This window comes from Balaenoptera physalus (assembly GCF_965194825.1).
Source record: "Balaenoptera physalus genome assembly, chromosome: 2".
Taxonomy (NCBI): domain Eukaryota; kingdom Metazoa; phylum Chordata; class Mammalia; order Artiodactyla; family Balaenopteridae; genus Balaenoptera; species Balaenoptera physalus.
In genome coordinates, this window is record NC_138883.1 from 76,110,660 (window position 1) to 76,133,182 (window position 22,523).

Sequence of the window (22,523 nt, forward strand, 5' to 3'; positions counted from 1 at the left end):
TCGTTTCTGCAAAATGGAAGGACTCAGCACTTACCGGTGTGCACCCTTCGATAGCTCAGCTGGTAGAGCAGAGGACTGTAGATCTGACACATGTGGACATCCTTAGGTCGCTGGTTCGATTCCGGCTCGAAGGAAGTGCTCCTGATGCTTTTGGCCCATCATGACGCCCACCACTGCCTAGTGCCGCCTTGCCTCTGCCCTGCAAACTGGCCCTTCCCCTTGCACTACAAGAGCATCCTCATTCTCACAGGAGAAAGCCGACAGAGCCCTTCTGGAGCCACTTGTCCCTTCCCCAAATCCAGAGACACATGCCTCTCAACCAAAAACACCCTTAGCAGCCCCTACAGACTACCCCAACCAGCCAGACCCTTCAGCCTCCCAAATCCTTTAAACTTTTATTCACGCACCTCTCCTCGGGGAGAGAAGTGCCCGCTGTGACACCACTGCTTTGCTCAACGTGGACAGATCCCTGACAAATATGTGGCCACACAGGAGCTGCCCACTGTGAGCCCTGGAGGCCGACCAGCACACGGGCCATTACATGGGTCACGGACAACCAACCACGGCATTCTTCTTGAAAATCCTCCCACTCAATTTCCCTTTCCTACTCTGCCTGGTCCTAGGATGGCCCATGGCCTCTCTCTTCTGTCTAGCCCAACCACAGTCTCTGTGTATCTCTGTCCATCCCTCTCTCCAACTGTCTCTCTCTCTCTCTCCCTCATTCTCGAACTCGTTCTCTCTTTCTGTGTCTCTCTTGAATGATCATAAATATATAGACTTAGGGAGACAGAAAACCTTCTTCACCATTTGCTTTATATACTGTGGGACAGGACTGCCACCCTGAGGTTTGCCAAGCCGTTGCCAATTGTGCGCCTGCATCAAGAGCCGCTGGCATTGGCAGGAGCAAAAGACACCAGGGCTCTCAGGACAGGGGAGGAGGCTTGAAGTCACGATGAAAACTTCAGAGGCCCCATTCAGGTCTCCTGTCAGTCAGAGAACAAGGCCGAGGCCACGGGAAAACTTCAAATTCCTCAAAATTTCACACCTGTTCTTGCTGCCGCAGGAAGGTTTGAGTTCCTTCTGCAAGAGCAACGATTGCTCACACTCTGTACAATTGTGGGAAAAACCCCTGCACCAATTCCCCTGCTACTTCTGATGGAGAGACAGAGAAATAGAGACAGAGATAAAGATAGAGACAGAGAGAGACCGAGGGAGAGCGACTGCAAGGGAGAGGGGGAGATGGGGAGAGGAAGGGAGTTTGTGAGCAAAAGGAAAGGCTGAGACCTGAGAAAGAGACCTGAGAGTAGGAAAAGGCCGGGGTCGGGGGGCAGATAATGGTGGCTGAAGGCAGGGAGCAGAAAGGGCCAGGGAGTGGGGCTTGGTGGCCGGATGTGTGATCCTGGAGGCGCACACCGACTGTCCTCCTGACACAGGCCACTGGCCTGTGCCTTCTGACCAGCTGGCTGAATTAAGTGCTGGGCCCCTGAGGCTACAGCCTTCCACACCCTCCTCCCTCCACCGCCACCGAGCCGGGTTTCAGGGATGGTGCTGGTTGGGGGAGGGTTGTCAGGGCATGTGGGTGCAGAGAGGAAAGCCAAGGAGTGGCCCTTGCTCTTTTCTCTCCTGTGGGAGGGAAACTCCTGAAGGCTGGAGATACAGTTGGAAAGCACTGTCAGAGGAATGGTGATGGGAGTGTGGCTCTCTGCAGGCCCTGGGGCCCAGCCGCTGCCCTCCCCTGACCCTTGCGGCCGCGAGCTCCTTTTTGGTTCGGGTTCTGCCTCTGCATCCAGACTGCTTTTCGCGCATATCTTCGTCTCCAGGTCTCCTCTGCAGCAGCAGTCTTCCCCGCTGCCCCACTGCTGACCAAGAGGAGCTGAGCCTGGGGCTGTGGAGTTTCCAGGGTCCAGGGAGTAGTGCCACTGCTTTCCCACAGGAGTCCTTCAGGAGGAACCTACTGTTCTGTGGCCACAAAGGTTCCCCAGCCTCGAATGTCACCATATGCAGAGACCAGCAGACAGGGACCAAAGAGAGATACTAAGATTTCCATTGGATGTGCCCATGCCCTCCACCCCCCATGGGAATTGGAGGTTCCCAGGTTTGGGGGAACTAGCTTTGGTGTTTGGGGGATATAACAGGGGAGGGGTGTGTGCCCATGGTTGGGAGGTGGACTCTGGTGACTTGGACACACCCCGGTGAGCCCCGGCACGGCCACCTCCTCCTGTCTGGGGCCTCACAGTGGGCAGGAGGGGACCTCCACAGACACGGCCCTCATCCTCGCAGGTGCAGACCTGTCGGTCTCCCGATCAGGGGTGGCGACACAGGCATCGGAGGGCAGGTGACTTGGGTGTGGCTTGCCGTACTTCTGTGCGACCTGAGCTGGGTGGGTGAGCGAGTGGTGTCAGGTGGCGGGCACACACCAGATGGCATCTGAAACGTTTGTCAAAGACGCGGAGCGAGGGCAAGAGGTCCGACCTGGACAGAGGTGTGCTCTGCCTGTCCAGGAAGCCCACAGAATCTTGAGCTACTTCAGGGAGCGGCCGCCTCTGCCAGAGTAATCCGGGTCTGTGGGCAGAGAACGCGAGCCAAGTCCCCAGACAGGTCTAGCCCGACGTCCTTTCTCCATCACTTCCCAGGAGCCCTCACTGCGCGGAAAAGTAAAACTAGGTTTAGGTGGGCACCACGGCCTCTGTCTGGAGTGAGTGGCGAGCTGAGGGGTGTACAGAGCCGGGAGCGGGGCTTGGGGTGGGATGGAGGGCATGGGGGGAGGAGCTTAGAGGCGGTGTTCCCCTTTGAGGAACGGTGAGGCTCCAGTTCCTTGGTCTCCACCGTTTCTGCAAAAAGAAACGACCCAGTGCTTGTCAGTAGATGGATGGCTGTGCACCCTTCGGTAGCTCAGCTGGTAGAGCGGAGGACTGTAGATCTGACACAGGTGGATATCCTTAGGTCGCTGGTTCGATTCCGGCTCGAAGGAGGTGCTTTACTAGTTTTTGCCCCATCATGATGGCCACGCCCTCTGCCTCTGCCCTGCAAATTGGCCCTTCCGCCTGCACTACAAGAGCATGCTCATGCTCACCGGACAAAGCCAACAAAGCCCTTCCAGAACCACTTACCCCTCCTTCCTGAAATCCACAGACGTATGCCCCTCAGTCCACAACATCCCCTTGCTCATGCCTTAGCAGAGTGCCCCCACCAGCCAGCCAGTCAACCTCCCAAGCCTTTAACACTTTTATTCTCTCACCTCTCCCCAGGGAGAGCAGCGCCCCCTCTGCCACCACCACTTTGCTCAACGTGGACAGATCCGACAAACATGTGTCCACACGGGAGCCCTGGAGCCCAACAAGCACACGGGCCATCACATGGGTCGCGGACAACCAAGGCGTTCTTCTTGAAAATCCTCCCACTCAATTTCTCTTTCCTACTTTGCCTAGTCCTAGGATGGTCCATGGCTTCTCTCTTCTGTCTAGCCCAACAACTGCAGTCTCTGTGTATCTCCGTCCATCTCTCTCTCCAACTTCCGTCTCTCTCTCTCTCTTCCTCCCTCATCCTCGAGAGAGGGAGAGAAGGTTCCCAGGTTTGGGGGAACTAGCTTTGGTTTTTAGGGGATATAACGGGGGGGGGGGTGTGCCCGTGGTTGGGAGGTGGACTCTGGTGACTTGGACACAGCCCGGTGAGCCCCGGCACGGCCACCTCCTCCTGTCTGGGGCCTCACAGCGGGCAGGAGGGGACCTCCGCAGACACGGCCCTCATCCTCGCAGGTGCAGACCTGCCGGTCTCCCGATCAGGGGTGGCGACACAGGCATCGGAGGGCAGGTGACTTGGGTGTGGCTTGCCGTACTTCTGTGCGACCTGAGCTGGGTGGGTGAGCGAGTGGTGTCAGGTGGCGGGCACACACCAGATGGCATCTGAAACGTTTGTCAAAGACGCGGAGCGAGGGCAAGAGGTCCGACCTGGACAGCGGTGTGCTCTGCCTGTCCAGGAAGCCCACAGAATCTTGAGCTACTTCAGGGAGCAGCCGCCTCTGCCAGAGTAATCCGGGTCTGTGGGCAGAGAACGCGAGCCAAGTCCCCAGACGGGCCGCAGCGGGCCAGACGGCTGGGTACTTATGGGGACATCCTTTCTCCCTCACTTCCAGGAAGTCTCACTGGGCGGAAAAGTGAGCCCAGCTCACGGTGGGCAACAGGGTCGGGTCGAGGTTAAATGGCGGGGGTGATGACGCCCCAGCACCAGGGAGCGGGTATGTGATTGGGTGGGGCGGGGGGCGAGCTCAGAAACTCCTCGAGGGCCCTTCAGCGACCGTGCCTGCCTGGTGGTGCATTCTTCTCCCCTGCTTCCCTCCGCAAGCCCGCCCTACCCGACCCACTCATCCGTGTGGGTTTCACTAACGCCCCCATTCCCTTCACCCTCTTACCGGCTTTCTGGCCACCGAGGGCTGTCGTCCTGGTCTCTCCCTGTAGAAGGAGCCCAGGGGAGAGAAAATGAGTCAACAGGTGGCGGCCCGGGCCCAGGCATTCTGAAAATCGCCTCCCCGGGATGCCTGGCCACCACGGATCCCCGGCGTGTGCACGGCTCCCTGCCAAGGGGCTTCCAATTAACCTAGGGCATATTGCACCCGGGGTCTTCCAGAGCCTTGGCCTCTGTCGTTTCCAGAAAAAACGAAGGACCCAGCACTCGCTAACGTGCACCCTTCGATAGCTCAGCTGGTAGAGCGGAGGACTGTAGATCTGACACATGTGGATATCCTTAGGTCGCTGGTTCGATTCCGGCTCGAAGGAAGTGCTCTGTTGCTTTTGCCCCGTCACCACCCCCTAGCGCCCAGCCCTGCAAATTGGCCCTTGCAGCAGGTCAGCAGCTGAACTCAGCCAGGAAAACCCTTCCGGAGTCACCTTCACAGCCACCTGCGGGCTGTCGCCAAGGAACACACCTACTTCTTGAAGTCCATTGACCCATGCCCTTCAACGCAAAACAGCCCAGCCCCCATTGCTCCTGCTTTAGCGGGCAGCCGCAACTAGCCAGCCCCGACCCCCCACCTCCAAAGCCCCGACCCCCCACCTCCAAAGCCCCGACCCCCCACCTCCAAAGCCCTTTATAACTTTTATTCATCTACAGCTCTTGCTTTTGCTCCTTCTGCCCAGGACAGCGCTGTCTCTATCTGATACCACAGCTTCTCTAATCATGGACAGATCCCTGTCAAACAGGTTGCCCCAGAGGAACTGTTCACTGCAAGCCCTGTATGTCCATACCGGCCCCTAGGCGGGCCACGGATAACCCTGGCATGCATCTGTGAAACTTTTCATGTCATTTTATGTATATGTCTGTTTTCCTCAATGTTTTTTTCTTTTTCTGTTGGTATTTTTAATTTTATCTGAGAACTAGAATTTTTAGAAACCCAGCTATGTAGTAAACTCCCATGGTTGCCTTCTTAGCATGGTATTTGTAGAGATTTACCTTTTGAGAATGTATTTGCTAATCTTCACTGCTTTTTAAATGACATTTAAGCCGAAATATGCAGCTGTTTGGTCCCTGTAGTTTAATGGATAGTTATTACTCCCAGTGTCTTATTTAGGTGGTCTGTCAATCTGATCCCTGGATTTTTTTCTGCTAAGAATCCTCAGGTTTTTTGTATTGTTAATATTTCCCGGCGCTCATGTAGATTTTTGGCTATTTTATGAGCAATGATATCTCCTAGTCTGCTTATATTATTTAGCTCAGACAGGTGATCTATATGAAGACTCTATTGCTCTGTATCCACAAAGAGACCCCAGCCTTGAATGTCACCATATGCAGAAATTAACATAGTGAGACCAGTGATGGAATTGGGCCTTTCTTGGACATCCTGTAATTCTACCTTTTACAACATTATGTATTTACTAAGAATGTGTTCTTAGAATTATGAATGAAGGCATGTATGCATCAATAAGGGGACTAGTAAGTCCTGCATCCTCTTAGCTCATCAACCCAGGTTGTGTTGACTCAATAGAATTGCCACTCTTTAGGACTGGTATTCAGGTATGTTTTGTTCACAAACCATTTAATAAGCACCTAATACGTACCATGTATTGTGCTTGTGCCAGGGATGTAGAAGTTAAAATATAGGTCTTGCCCTAAAATATTTCTGACTGTAGGTTACGCAGAGATGGAAGTAGACAGTTATAATACAATGTGCTGAAAACTACAATTGAGGTAGATAGAATATTCCATGTAAATCTAAAATTAAAATCAATCTTAGGAAGTTTTAATTCAGGCTGGGGTGGAGGGCAAAATAGAAAATATGGAAGATCTCATGGTAGAGGCAATGCACTGTAGTCAGCTCAGTTTTAGAAGAGGAGTAGTAGATCTGTGATCAGGTGAGCGGAGTGGATCAAAAACAGAAAAGAAACAGAAACCTGAAGAGTGTTGATTTTTTTGTGTAACTATATATGGTATCACTAGAGCATACAGAGAAGTCCAGGACTAGCAGGAAATGAAGATACAAATAATTGTGCATGGAATTTTAACTTATCTCATCATACCCCTGATTTCCAGTTGCTGCTCACCCCAGAAGCAAGGGAAAGATTTCTCAACATCCCTTGTGAGTCTTTTTGGAGAAGACACCATGGCTTTTTAACGTGATATGTTTATTATTTTTCCAGAATGACCAGCAGAAGAAAGGTTCATAATGTCCTTGTACTTCCACAATCACCTCCATTGCATCCATTCCCACACCTACTGTCATTTTCTCTGCACATACATTTTGCAACTACCTGGCTTGGATCAGCTGACAGAGAAGGCAGAGACATTGCTGATGCCAGGAGAGAAAAATCTTATGTTGTATAAGGGTTTACCTCCTTTCCAGATTTGTCAGGAATGGGGAATTGGGAAATTTCCATTCAGGAGCTCTTGAAATTGTCTTCTCTCTTTCTCAAACCTCAACATCACTTCTGTTTACCACCAAGGTAGCCTTTCTCAGAAAGTCTTGCCTCTATGATGTCTGGATCAATAAAACCCTCTATGCAGGCCATACCCAGTGATAATTAAATAGTTATACATAAGCTATACATGAAAATGTTTACCGTTCAATAGTGAGATTAATTAGAAACCAAAGGTTTTTCACTCTCCTCCATCTGTACACTCACGCTAATACAAGTAATCAAGAAGTATGTGGTCCAAGATGGGTAAAATGACATTTGCATGCAAAATCTATAAGCAAGAAACATAAAACCTGGCGTCAAATGGAACAGTTTTTCAATCAGTAGTGGGTAAGGGAGTGTGGATAAATATCACAGTCTTTTCAAGATGGAGGATGAGAAGTGTAATCCTTTCAAGTCCACCTTTTGCCTGCCAGTCCCATATTGTACACAGACTGAAATGTCTCAGGGCATTTTGTGGCAAAGTCCCTTTATTTAAATATCAGAGCATGCTCAAGCCAAAATCATTAAGTACATTGTAGATAAATAAAACTCTCTAAAAGAGGGGAGGGTGGCGTCCTTGAGGCTGGTAGCCACAAGATACTACAAGGTGACTCATCTTCCTCAGGATCAGAAGGCACCCCCTTTATTTTTACAAGGCAGAAGAACAGCGTCTGAGAAGCCACACCTGGGATGAAAGGCTAAAAAACAAGCAGTGTCTTACTAGGCAAGCTCCTTGTTTTCCCATTGTTGCAACTTCACTGTCTCTCACTGTATGCCAGGTAATAGGGCAGGAATCCAAGTCACAAAGAGAGCAAATGCATTCCTGCCTCTAGGCCCTGCAGCACGACCCATTCTCAACGGGAGGTCAACACTGCCCTAGAAGATGGGAAGGGCTGCTCTTTTTACTGGTGGCTTTTTCTTCGTATCATCTTAGTATTTTACTGAAAATATTGGAGCCTCAGAAAGGATCACATTTGAAGTAACCAGCTTAATCAGTTCAATGCCCCCATTCCCACCTCCACCCAAACTCTTTGATTCAGTCAAAATGTGCCGTGTTTCCTGGGTTTACGAACACTGGACAGTAACAAGATGCTCGTTCAGCTTTGATCCCTCTGCCTCCTCTTTTATCAAATTCCTTCTCATTCTCTCTTACTCATTTCAGGATCATCTTTTATCATAATCTTTTCCTAGCTCCTCAAGTCTCAATTTTGTCCTCTTCCTCTTTGTCTCTTTGGTACTCCTTAATTACTTTCACCTTTCCGCCTATCATGCTATGCTGATATTATACTTTAATATCCTCTTTTGGAGTGAGCTCCTTGAAATCTGGGGAAATCTCATATTTATTTTGGTACCAGCAGCACCTTGCTTTTCACAGTACCTTGCACAGGACAGACATCTAGCACATGTTAAATTATTTACTAGCCTGAGGCATTTCACCGTCAGCTCCAGAAAGATGAAGGCTCTGATAAATAATGACACCCTGGAGTAATGACTAAAGACCTGATTTACTGGAAGGTAAAAAAAGGTCCATAATTCCTTCTAAGGTAACTACCAGAGGTGACAGTTTCCATGTAAAGAGTCCAGGGTTTTCTGTGATGAAAAGCAAATGAAGAAGCTTCTGGGAATCACATAGTAAGATATTGCAACTAACCCTTATCACTGAGGAAATCTGAAAGTTGAAACAATATATGAAAACATCTGCTTCGTGATACTGGAGAGAGAAAAAAGATGACAAGACTTACTCAGTCAAAATATAAGAGAGGTAAAATCCAGAGTGATAATAACTAGAAAATCCACACATATATGAAAATGACTCATTTTATGAAAAAGCCAGTATGAATTGTATAACAAAAGCAGACAAGGATATTAAGAGAAAGATTTATTACAGGTCAATCTCATTCATGAACATGGCTATAAAAATTCTAAACAAAACATTAGCAAATCAAATAAAACATATATAAAAATTATTACATATCTGACAAAATTGGAGCTATTGGATGAAAGTAGCATTGATTTAACATTAGAAAAATCAGTGTACTTCACCATACTAACAGAATAAAGGAAAAAATAAGAAGACTATTTTAATAGATGAAGAAAATTCATTTAATAAAATTCAGTATCTCTCATGATAATGTTATTAATAAACCAGAAGGCAATTTGTTTGATAAAGTGCATTTACAAACAAAAGTCGCATTGTATGATCATCTAACAATGTGTTTAATGGTGAAATGGTGCTAGGTTTCTGTCTGAGACTGAAACAAGATTAGAATGCCCTTAGTGACCGTGCAGGCCTCTTGCTGAAGACCCTGGATCTCTAAGCCATTGCTGCAGGCCACGAGACTATAATATGAGTGAGAAATAAACCTTCACTGTGTAAAGCACCCCCCCCAAAAAAAAAAAAAAAAGAAAAAAGAAATCTACAGCTGTATTACTAGAGATAATAGGTTATTTTAATACACTTGCAGTATCAAAGGTCAATATTCAAAGATTACTTATATTTCTATATGCCATCATCAACTAGAATAGTTAGAATATTAAATTTTCAAAAGATTGCCTTTATAATAGCATCAAACAATGAAATACCTAGAAACATATCTTTTAAAATATGCAAAATCTCAAGGCACAAAATATAAAATATTATTGGAGAATTAAAGAAAAGTTACATAAATGGAAAGACAGTCCATTTATAGACTAAACAACTCAATATTGTAAAAATATCAAATCTCCTCAAAATAATCTATGATCTTAAAAATCTAATCAAAATTCCGTAATTGGGCAGGGAAACTTGATAAGACAATTCTAAAGCATATAAGGGCATGCAAAGTGTCAAAACAGCTAATATACTCTTGGAAAGGACAAATAGAGAGGACTTAACTATACCAGGTACCAAGAAACTTTATAAAGACACAACAGTTTAGTTAGGATGGTAATGATATAGGACAGGCAAATATACCAATCAAACAGTGCAGTCTAGAAATAGACCCAAACTTGGCCACTGATTTGTGACAAAGATTACACTGCAAGGGAGATAATTGTCTTTTCAATAAATAATAATGGATCATTTGGCTACTACAATGGAGGGAAAGGAATCTTGATTCAAAGCACATATTGCATACAACACTGATGAATTATAAATCTAATTGTAAATCTAATTATGAAATGTAAAACAGTAAAACATCTTTAAAAAAACATAAGAGAATACCCTGATGACCTTGAGTTAGACAAACATTTCTTAAACAAGACACAAACAAATGTAGAGGGATAAAATTGATAAATTGGGTAACATTAAAATTAAGATCTTCTCATTTTAAAAATCCCATTAAGTGAGTAAAGAGGCCTGCCACAGAGTGGGAGAATGTACTTGTATATCCAACAAAAGATTTACATCCCAAATATATAAAGAATGCCTACAAATTAATAAGAAAAACAACTGACAACCATCTCAAATGCTTTTTCTTTTATCAGTTTTTAAAGCAATGTCATTCCTGCTACTTCAACCATTTTTTCGTTTGTTTGATTTTGTTTTGTTTTTTAATTTTATTGGAGTATAGTTGATTTACAATGTTGTGTTAGTTTCAGGTGCACAGCAAAGTGATTCAGTTATACATATACATATATTCATTCTTTTTCAGATTCTTTACCCATATAGGTTATTACAGAATATTGAGTAGAGTTCCCTGTGTTATACAGTAGGTCCCTGTTGGTTGTCTATTTTATATATAGTATTGTGTTACTTCAACTATTTTTTGAGGAGCTTTTATTCCATCTAGGAAAATGAGTTCTCCAAAAACTTAGCAGATAAAATATTTAAGTTCCAAAGGTTAAAATTTAAGAAAAATTTAAGCCTTAAAAAATCCTAGGGCTTCCCTGGTGGCGAAGTGGTTGAGAATCTGCCTGCCAATGCAGGGGACACGGGTTCGAGCCCTGGTCTGGGAAGATCCCACATACCGCGGAACAGCTAAGCCCGTGTGCCACAACTACTGAGCTTGCGCGTCTGGAGCCTGTGCTCCGCAACAAGAGAGGCCGTGACAGTGAGAGGCCCGCGCACCGCGATGAAGAGTGGCCCCCGCTCGCAGCAACTAGAGAAAGCCCTCGCACAGAAACGAAGACCCAACACAGCCAAAAATAAATAAATAAATAAATAAATTTATAAAAAAAAAAAAAAAAATCCTATACGTGAAAGTCTTTACGTGAAATATTTAGATTCTTTAGGAAAATAACTTTTAATATCTGAAGAAAAGGATACTAAAATCAATTATTTTTAAACATAGATGAATGCTCATATAAAAAATGTGTTTTTCTTTATCATCTTCTACTTCAGAGAAACACAAACTATTTCACTATCTTTAATCAACTCTCAAACTACTGGTGTCTAAAAACTTGAAATTACATGAACTGCATTTCTCAACTATCATGGGGCCAAAGGTGTTTAGATTTCACATATTAAAGAGCTACCTTATAGCTCTCAATGGTTTGAAAAGCCAGTAACACATAAGTAAGTGTGTGAGGATAGGTAGTCCTGGCTGCAGACAGAATCAGAGGCAAATACTATCAGAAGGAGGGCACCCCAGCTTAGGTCCTCAGTATTTCCACAGATAAAGATAAACCAGAAAAGAACTCATACTCAAAAATCACCAACACACAGGAACAAAGCAGCAGGAAAAAAATCTTAAACTCAGTAGGCCCTCAGATATTGGAGTTTTCAGCTAAACAACACAAAATCACTAAATAGAAAATGTTCAAAGAAATAAAAGGTAGGGGTCATATAAATAAATGAGCAATATGAAACTATAAAAATGATCATACAGATTTGCAAAAGAAAAAAAACCTATAGCCTTTAAAATGAAAAATATAACTATTAAAATAAAACTCTCAATGAATGATTTAATTAGTGAATTACACATACCAAGAGAGAATTAGTAAATGTCAATAAACATCTGAAGATGTTACCCAGAATTTAACAGACACAAGGAGATGAAAACTATATAAGAAATAATGTCCTAAAGAAGAAAACAGAATGAAGAAGAGAGGATACTTGAAGGGATAATAGGTGATGAATTCAGAGAACTGATGAGAGTTGAATTCCAAATACAGGAAGCACAATGTTGACCATGCAGGAATTAAAAAAAAAAATTCTAAACATAGATACATTATTGTGAAACTCTAGCATATCAGTGACAAAGAGAAGATTTTATATGCAGCCAGAGTAAAAGACATTACCTACAAAGAATAACAAGATGATAGCTGACTTTCCAACACGTATTAATTGAAGACTGAAGACAGTGTTGAGAGGAAATAACTGTTAATTATGTATGCAGAAAGAATACCAAGAATGGGGTGAAATAGGCATTTTCTGATAAATAAAAACTGAGAGTGTTAATGACCAACAGATTTTTATTAAAGGAACATCTAAAAGATGTACAGAAAATGAGCCTGGAAAGAGAGACTGAGATACAAGAAGGAAAGATCAACAAAGAAATTGGTAAATATGGGCATAAATATGGTAGATTGAACACATGCATCCATAATTTTCTCCCTCCCAAAACTCCACTAAATCTATAGCATGGGAAAGGAAACAAAGCAACAACATTTTGGAAGATAGAAAGCAGATAATTTAGTAGTAACTGGCATGGAAAGACTGATGGAAAAAGATTATTTCTATTCAAGCAGTGAGAAAAAACAAGAATCAGCTTGATATAATCCATAGAGTCCCTCTATATTTTTGGAAGTGGGGTGAATGGAAGGCTAAATTAAGAAGAATTGAAAAATATTTAAGAAGCAGTTGAATTCTAGATACTTCTTTACTACCCAGGCTGACTGTTGTCCCTCTCCCACTCCAACAGGAGACTGGATGATTTGTTTCTGGCACAGGTAAAAGAGAGGGTCTCTTGATTGCCAAAGATAGGAATACTGTACAGAAAGTAGGGGATTAAATAAATGTATATGTACTGGTTGCTGAGTTGCCTACTTAGCTCCCACACGTTCGGCAGCTAGACAGGAAGCTGAAGAATTTTCTTTGTGTTATCTGACAAGTCCAAAATGAAAGATCTGAAGATACTGGCATTGGTGTTTCCTAAAAAACAAGCCAGCCATGTCACCGTAGAGTGAGGTCCAGAATCAAGTACCATCCATGCACTCAGAACTTCCAAACAGCTACTTAGTCTCCCTCTCTTTAATATAAACATTTAACCAAGGATCAGCTAATTGCTGGGGGAAATCATCTAATGTGATTTTATTTGTCTGAAACAAACAGAAAAGGGTAACTTGGAGGAAACAGTGACCACATAGGAAAGATATCATCTTATTTTTCTAAAAAATGTCATTAATGTTTTCAGTGATAGTATGCTGCAGACATGGGGCAAAAAGTGATGTTGCCAGAAAACCCCAAAACCAAACAAACAAAAAACCCACTCGGGGGGGCGGGGGGAGGCATAAATCAGGAGCTTGGGATAAACATACACACACTACTATATATAAGATAGATAACCAACAAGGACCTACTGTATAGCACAGAGAACTCTACTCAGTATTCTGTAATAACCTATATGAGAAAAGAATCTGAAAAAGAATATATGTATATGTATAACTGAATCACTTTGCTATACATCTGAAACTAACACAACATTGTAAATCAACTATACTCCAATAAAATTAAAATATTAAAAAAACCGAAAAACCAAAAAACTCACTCAGAAATAAGAACTCTTAGGAATTAAAAAATACGATAGCAGGAATTTTTAATATATGTCATAATGTAGAGAAAAAGCAAGCTCCCAGAAAGTAAAGCAAATGATTACTAATAGAAAATAGGAAAGAATAGTTAAAAAACATTTGAGGATCAATTTAAAAAGTTGTATTTCCAATCAATAAAAGAGAGAGAGAGAGAGAAAAAATGGAGAAAAATAATTCCTGAAAGTTTGTCAGATTTTAAGGGGATTCGTTTCTTGATGCTGTTGTTTGATGTACAAAGTTTATAATTTTGATGAAGTCCAATATACCTACTTCTTTTTTTGATGCTTATATTTTTGGTGTCATATCTGAGAATCTATTGTCAAATCCAAGGTCATGAAAATTTACCCCTATGTTTTCTGTTAACAGTTTTATAGTTTTAACTCTTACATTTGGATCTTTTATCCATTCTGAGTTCATTTTGTATGTGGTGTGAGATGAGTTCAACTCTATTCTTTTGCATGTGAATATCCAATTGTTCTGGCACCATTTGTTGAAAAGACTATTCCTTTCCCATTGAATGGTCTTGGCACTCTTGCTGAAAATCAATTGGTCATAGATATATGGGTCCATTTCTGAACTCTCAGTTCTATTTCATTGACCTATATGCCTATCCTTATGTCAATACCACATTATCTTGATTACTGTAGCTTTGTAGAAGATTTTAAAATTGAGAAATGTGAATCCTCCAACTTTATTTTTATTTTTCAATACTGTTTTGGCTACTAGAGGTCTCTTGCAATTCCATAAGAATTTTAGAATCAGCATGTACGTTTCTGCAAAAAATGCAGTTGGGATTTTGGTAAGGATTGCACTGAATCTGTAGAATGCTTTGGTTAGTAATGCCATATTTATGGTATTAAGTCTTACAGTTCATGAACATGGGGTGTCTTTCCATTATTTAAGGCTTCTTTAATTTCTTTGAACAACCTTTTGTAGTTTTTAGTGTACAAGTTCTATATCTCCTTGGTTAAATTTATTTCTAAGTATTTTATTCTTTCTGATGCTATTGTAAATGGTGGAATTATTTTCTTAATTTAATTTTTGGATTGTTTATTGTTAATGTATAGAAATACAAATCATTTTTGTATGTTGATCTTGTTTCCACCAACATTTCTGAATTGATTTGTTTGCTTCAATAGTTTTTTAAGGCGGATGGATTCTTTAGGATTTTCTAGATATAAAAATCATAAAATCTCCCTTAGTAGAGACAGTCTTCCTTCTTCCTTTCCAATTTGGATGCATTATATTGCACGGTATGGTATGGCATAGTATCACATTGTATCATTTCATTTTGTTTTGTTCCATTTTGCTTTATTCCATTCCATTCCATTCTATTTGCCTGAATTCCCTAACTAGAACTTCCAGTACAATGTTGAATAGAAGTGGTGAAAGTGGTTGTCCTCTCTTGTTCCTGAATTTGGGGGAAAGTTTTTAGTATTTCACCATTAAAATTGATATTAGCTGCAGATTTTTCATAGATGTCCTTTATCACATTGAGGAAATTCCCTTCTGTTCCTAGTTTGTTGAGTATTTTCATCGTGAAAGGATATCAAATTTGTCTAATGCTTTTTCTTTATCAATTGGGATGATCATGTGTTTCCCCCTTATAGTTTATTAACATGGCATATTATATTGATTTTCATATGTTGAACCACACTTGCATTCTTGGGGTGCATCCCAGTTAGTTTTAGTGTATAATCCTTTTAGTATGCTGATGGATTAAGTTTACTAGTATTTTGCTGAGGATTTTTGCATTTGCTTTCATAAGGTATAGTGGTGTATCATTTTCTTTTCTTATGATATCTTTGTCTGGATTTGATATGAGGATAACACTGGCCTCATAGAATGAGTTTGGAAGCATTCCCTCCACTACTTTTCGGACGAGTTTGAGAAGAATTGTTGTTAATTTTTATTTAAATGTTCAGTAGAATTCACCAATGAAGCCATCTGATCCTGAATTTTTGTTTGATAGGTTTTTGATTACTGATTTCATCTCTTTATTTACTATATATCTGTTCAGATTTTCTATTCTTTTTTTTGAGAAAGTTTTGAGTCAGTTTTGATAGTTTATGTGTTTCTAGAAATTTGTTCATTTCATCTAGGTTATCTAATTTGTTGGCGTGCAATAGTTCATAGTATTCCTTTACAATCCATTTTATTTCTGTAAGGTCAGTAGTAACAGCTCCACTTTTAATTCCTGATTTTAGTAATCTGAGTTTTCTTTCTTTTTTTCTTTGTCAGTCAAGCTAAAGATTTGTTATTTTTTTCATCTTTTCAAAAACCAACATTTGATTTTGTTGATTCTATTTTTTAAAATTCTCTTTTTCATTATCTCTACTCTAATCTTTATTATTTCCTTCCATCTGCTTGCTTGGTGTTTAGTTTGCTCTTCTTTTTTCTTAAAACTTTTCTTAAACTTTTTTCTTCAACCTTAAGATTGAAGGCTAGGTTATTGATTTGAGAGCTTTTTTTAATGTATGCATTTATAGCTTTAAATTTCCTTCTGAACATTGCTTTTGCTTCATCCTGTAAGTTTTGGTATGTTGTGACTTTGTTTTCATTGATCTCTAAGTATTTTCTAATTTCCCTTGTGATAGCTAATTTGATAAATTGGTTGCTTAAAACTGTGTGGTTTGATTTCCACATATTTGTGAATTTTTTCCTTCTGTTACTGATTTGTAGTTTCGTTCCATGGTGATCAGAACAGACATTTGTATAATTTCAATACTTTAATTTTACTGTGACTAGTTTTGTGGCCTAATGTCTATCTTGGCGAATGTTCCATGTGTACTTCTGAGGAATGTGTATTCTGTTGCTGTTGGATAAAATGTCCTATGTATGTCTGTTTGGTCCAGTTAGCTTACAGTGTTGAAGTCCTCTATTTCCTTGTTTATTTTTTGTCTAGCTGTTCTATCCATTATTTAGAGTGGGATGTTGAAGTCTCCAACTGTTATTGTAGGACTGTCCAAATCTTTTTTTTAATTAAAAAATTAGTTGTTGGTTTTCTTATGAACAAGTTTTAAAAGTTCTTAATATAGTCTAAAGTCCTTTATTAGATATGTGATTTTAATATATTTTTCCCAGGCGATGACTTGTTTATGCATTGTCTTAACAGTATTTGAGAAAGAAAACTTGTAATTTTGATACAGTTCAATTTATCAATTTTTATCTTATGGACTGTGCTTTTGATTTAGTTTCCATGAAATCTGCCTAAATCAAAGTCACAGAGATTATATCTTATTTTGTATTTTTAGAAGTTTAAAATTTTTAGTTTTACTTTTAAGTTTATGATTCATTTTGACAATTTTTATATATGGTCTAAGGTGTAAAGTCCATTTTATCATATGAATATCCAAATGTTCTTGCAATATTTGTTGAAAAGACTATACTTTTTCCACTGAATTTTCTTTTCCCCTTATTGAAAATCAAGTTGCCATAAATATGTGGGTCACTTTCTGCACACTCTATTCTGTTTCGTAGATATTTGTCTACCTTTTCAGTTAACATTTCTCTCATATATTTTATCTCTTAGTTCTATATTCTAGAAGATAGTCTTCAGCCAATCCTGAAGTGACTGTTTCCTCTAAGGTCACTTGTCCTATTTTATCCTTCTCTTTCACATTGTGGTTATACTCAAGGCCAGGTGATATATGGGTGTGAGTTAACATGTATGAATTAAGGACTATGGAATAAGTATTTCCTGTTCATATTTTAGATTTGCATTGCATTTCTCTGTTCCTTTTAATTCAATTTTATGTGCTATTTTTTTTCTCCTGGAAGTTCTTTTTATATAAAATTTGGTAATGGCACTCTGTCTTGTTTTCCTATGTTGTTATTTACTTACCCTTTTAAAAAATGAAAAGGGAAGAAAACAAGGGAGAGAAAAAGTAATCTTTATTTTAAGGAATTTTGTAATAATGAAAAAGATAGGCTTCTGTACTCAATATATTATTTTAATCCTATCTCTCCATTCTGAACTGTGATTCTGTGTGAATAGATGTGTTTCTATATTGCCTCCACTACTTTTGGATCAAAAAGCAAGTTGTTACTGAGAGGTTTGAATTCCTCTTGGAGTTGAAGTTCATTAGAGTGTTACATTTCCTGGCTCTGAGTAGCCCACATGGTATTTGACATTCCCCAGGGTTTGGCTGACTAATTTTGTGGAAATGAAGTTGCCATCTTTAGGGAAATATTTCTGACATTCATTAATTTCTAACTGCAGACATCTTGTATTTCTAAAAACTTTGAGTTTTTTAAAACTAGATACCTGATTGTCACTACATATTTCTGAAGCTTTTTCATTATGAAAAATTTCAAACATACTAAAAATAGAATGGTATAATGAATAATGGTGTAACCAACTCATAGTCCCATGAATTTCCAAATCATGGCCAAGCTAATTTTATCCATACATCCACTCATTTTATTTTTGTACATACTTTCTGAAAAAAATTGCGTTTACTGCCAGGTGGAAAAGAGGTAAAGCAAATTTAATAAGGGACTTATTTACTTCTCCATGGCAATTTCAGGTGCCTTTGGAAAAGCAGATCAAAAAGAAAGTTCATGAATAATAGCATTTAATGTGGCTTTCTAATTTACACTGTATTATAAAAGTGAATTAAAGACATATCCACTCATTTTGTCATTGGATTTTGTCTCTTTCATTTGTCCATCTTTCTACATTTTTATATCTCTTGTCTTCATTCGTCTTTTATTTTTAGCAAAATTGGGATTGGAATGAGGACCTTTAATATCAAAAAATTATGAATACCAACTATTGTTGTACCTACGAAGAACTAGATTTTGTGTTATGTTTTATCTACCTCATTGTATATTTGAAAGGGAACGGGAGTTTCCATTTGTGGTGGCCTTGGAATCTTGGACAAATTATGTATTTATTTATTTATTTATTTATTTATTTATTTATTTATTCAGTCATTCAACAAAGGTCTTTTAAGCATCTTTGTTGGATACTGTGATACACTAATATATGTTAAGATGAACAAGCAATGATTCCTAACCTCAAGCAACTTCGACCTTAGAGGGGAAGACTAAGAGACAAATAATAATTCAAAAGAAGGGGATGATAAGGGGGTTTACAAAATAATTTTGGAGGTCATGTGCAAATTGATTTACCCTGTCTAGTATTTTCTTGTTAGAGAAGTTTTCAGAAGCTATCATTCACTAAACAGGAATTAATTCCATGTTAAAGTATGTTTGTATATATAGAGACAATATTAAAAAAAAACAAATAAGAAAGTATGGACAGCACCTCAAAAAAATGGTGCAAAATTGGAAAACTGAGCATTAACATGCAAAGAGATGGCCATAAAGTTTTAGTGATCACTGGAAATAGTAATGCTTTTATCTGGTTCCATTAGTAATACACACAGACACATAATATTTCTATCCTGAAAAATTTCTGAGTGAGAACTAAAGGAATGGAAGGAATGATCAGTAATTTGAGAGGGAAAAAGAATTCTTCTGGAGTGATCTAGAAGTGTTCCCCAGAGGACAGATGAAGTATTGCCTTAAAAGCTCCCTAATTTCATGGAGCATAAAAACCTGAAGTGAATCACAGACACTGGCCAAAGAGAGGAAATCATATAACAGTTTATAGCATTTCTGGAAGGAATCATCACCAAATTTTAGTAATAAAGCATGTTAAACCATCTATTTTCAAAATTATTTTATAGTGGGAAATTACTTTGGACTCAATTTAATTCAATAAAAATTTATTGAGTACCATGTTCTGGGAACTAAGTTGGTATGCAGAGATACAAATACATGATCCCCGCCATCAAGGAACTCACAGACTCTTTTGGGTGAGACAGAGAGGGTGGAGGAGATAGGGATGTCTCTCACTCTCTCTCTCTCTCTCTCTCTCTCTCTCTGACTGTGGGTCAAAAATGTAATGAGATCATTGTAAAATTTAAAGTGGGTCTAACAAGATGGCATTTTACTAATAAAGCACAAGAGCAAATATTAGGTAAGTGAATGTGATTAGGAATAGAAATATCACAATAAAAATTGTACTAGGGAGCAATCTGTGAATGTATTTTTTTCAGTCTTATTTTATAAATTTCTGTGCCATAAATTTTTTTTTTACTCTTCACTTTAATCTCAGCAGTACTTGGCACAGATAATCTTGGCTTCTTATTTAAATTAGTCTTATTCTTTGATTTTCCTGGGACCACACTTGCCTGATTTTGTCTCTACCTTTCCAATTGCTCTTTCTTTGTGTGTGTGCTTTGTTTTATTTTTGTTTTGTTTTGCAGGTGTATCCTCTTTAATAAAGCCATTAAATATTAGCTAAGCTGTCAAGGAAAAAAAGATTATTTCCAGAGATCACAAAATAAGAGGAAGCTGAAAATAAGAATGTGTTCCAAAGACATAGAACAGAGCCTGGTACTTAGAAGGTGCCCAATAAGGTTGACTTTGTACTGTGTCAGTTTATCTAAGCTAGAACTAGATTATGGAGAATTTTCTTTTCTGTATGGATCTAAATTTCCTATATGGATATGGTGAAATTTGTAGTGAGATTTGGAAGGTGAAAATGTCACACACGGCAGCCACAGTGTTCTGAAGGTTGGCATAGGATGCCAGGCTCTGTTGCAGCTTGCACTTATTGATGCTGGCCTGCTTGTTCATTTGTTGGCATGGGGCTTCAGTTGGATCCACAACTCCTCTGGCATAAATGAATCTCCTCCTTCAGCTCCTCCAACTCCTAGGCCAAGTACATGGGTATCTCCATAATGAAGGGAGCCAGCTTCTCCTGCAGGTCTCCCACATCAACAAGGTTGGAGACAGTGAGAGACAGCTGTAGGTTCCAGTCTGCCCTTTTGATTTCAGTTTGTCTTCGTGGATTTCATGGTGTCGGTTTGCACTGATTCTCCTCACTTCATGCCCACTTCTCCTTCTCAACTGCTCATCCTGCTGAGTTACAGAGATTCAGGCCCAACACTAGACGTAGAGGCAAGAGCCTTACATATAAACTTCTTCATCAATTCCCAGAATTATAATAAACCTCTTATTCTTCATCACTTATAGTGGTTCCTCTTTGGTTGAATCCTAAATGATATAATTTCTTTTGCAATACTAATAAGCTGCAGCATTTCTCCTGTTTCCCATTATTTTGCAAACCCCTTGAAGACAGAGACTGGGTCATACCTGAGTTTGTTTCCATGCCATCTAGAAGAGTACCTGGAAATCTAGAACATAGCAAAGACTCATTACCTTTTTGTTTCTTGAAGGGACAAATGACATAAGGGATGAAAAAGTGTCAAACAGTCATGCTCTATAGTGATTTCCTGGGGACACTTTTGTGTAATTCAAAGGGGGTCACGTTGATAATAGCATACTAAAGGCCCACATTGGCTGAGAAGTACCATAGTTATTGCTCAGAAGGTGAGGAAGGCAGTTTAGCAGCTCGAGCTAAGATTGTACAGGCCCTGACTCTACTGTCTGAGCTCCTGAGTGGGCCTTGGAGCAGATAAGTTCAGTAGCTATACACAGTCAAGTCCCTCCTTAAAGATCCTTGTTCCAGGAAAACCATGATTTTGCAAAACTTTGCATATGGATATCTCCCTTGGGTTCCCTTTTTTTTTTTTAATGCATTGCAGATATAGGAAACATTTCAAGATCTGACAATACAGAAAGGATTTTGGCAGTAAGGACTTTGGCAGGTTTTCCCGGATCCAGACCTTCTCTGTGACCCCTGACATTCCCCAGTCAATGAGGATGAACTGGTAGTTCTCAGCCCCAACAAGCAAGTTCTCAGCTTCCAACAAGTTCCCCATGAGCTATTCTTTAATTTGCTTTTTTTTCAAGTGCTACAGAATTCCCTCTGTCTTGATTGTAGCCAGTATTTCTGCCTCTTACCATGGTGACGGGAGGAGTAATGCTGCCATTTTCATCTGTGCTGGTGATAAAATCCCTTAAGAGTCAGAACATACCAAGGCCAAGGAGTGCACTCTTGGCAACCCAACACACCTTTGCTCAGGTTTCAGGGCAGGGAAAGAAAGGCCCCACAGAATAATTGTGGAGCTACCCTATGACTTCCAAGCCAGACGTGTGAACCGGCTAGGTCCTCCCCTTCACAGTCAAGATCCTAAAAAGAATGATTTACTTAGTTTCCACACCTTCCCCTCATTCTTCAACCCATCCAATGCTATCATCTTCCCTAAACTTCCTGCTTTAAATGCTGGTAAAGATTGTCAACAGCCCCTGAGTAACCAAATCAGCCATCAGATTTTTAAACACTAGTGATCACCAGGGCCTGTCTTTAAATTCTTCCTCTCTCTGTGAATGCTCTTCTCTGTGGGTTCTTTCCAAAACCAGTGTTCACCACTGCCCTGTGTTTTTTATTCCTAAAATTCCTTTCTCTGATTTGGATCTTTCTCTTGAATCTCAGGACTTTATATCCAACTTTCTTCTGTTCATCTCCACCAGTAATCATTCAGCAAATACATCAAAACCCAGGCTAGATATAACACCTTTCTCAGGAGACAACCAACCTAGAAGTCAGGATGTCCTGGCAGATTGTACTCTCTCCCCTCCCTCCAATTACCAATCACAAACCTCTTTATTCTTGCCTGTCTACGTACCTTTTCCAAGAGACAAACCTTGCAAAGGGCAAATATGATCAGGTCAGACAGAAATCCTGTCAAGGATCCCCTTGTACAAGCAGTTTAGGAAGACTAGCAAGTTTGAAGGCCTATCGTACCAGTAGTTTCTAAGTTTGGGCAACTTCGACAAACCAAGATCCACCACACTCTAAGGTGACAGGTAGACACCTCACACTATAGCCTGCTGGTTTTCCAAGTGAGCAATCAAAGAGCGCTAAAGAGCCGGGTGGATTCTTGCCAGAAATGGCAAGACGAATGTCACTATGTTATACCGCGT

General features: G+C 40.5%; 1 long non-coding RNA gene across 1 annotated transcript; it reads right to left on the bottom strand.

Moving 5' to 3' along the window:
• Positions 1-8,718: 8,718 nt before the first annotated feature.
• On the bottom strand, positions 8,719-22,323 carry LOC309654812. The gene is made up of 2 exons (XR_014260455.1): positions 11,064-22,323; positions 8,719-10,749 (listed from the first exon to the last, which is right to left on the bottom strand). It is a non-coding gene; the product is annotated as an uncharacterized lncRNA (long non-coding RNA).
• Between the last annotated feature and the right edge of the window lie 200 nt (positions 22,324-22,523).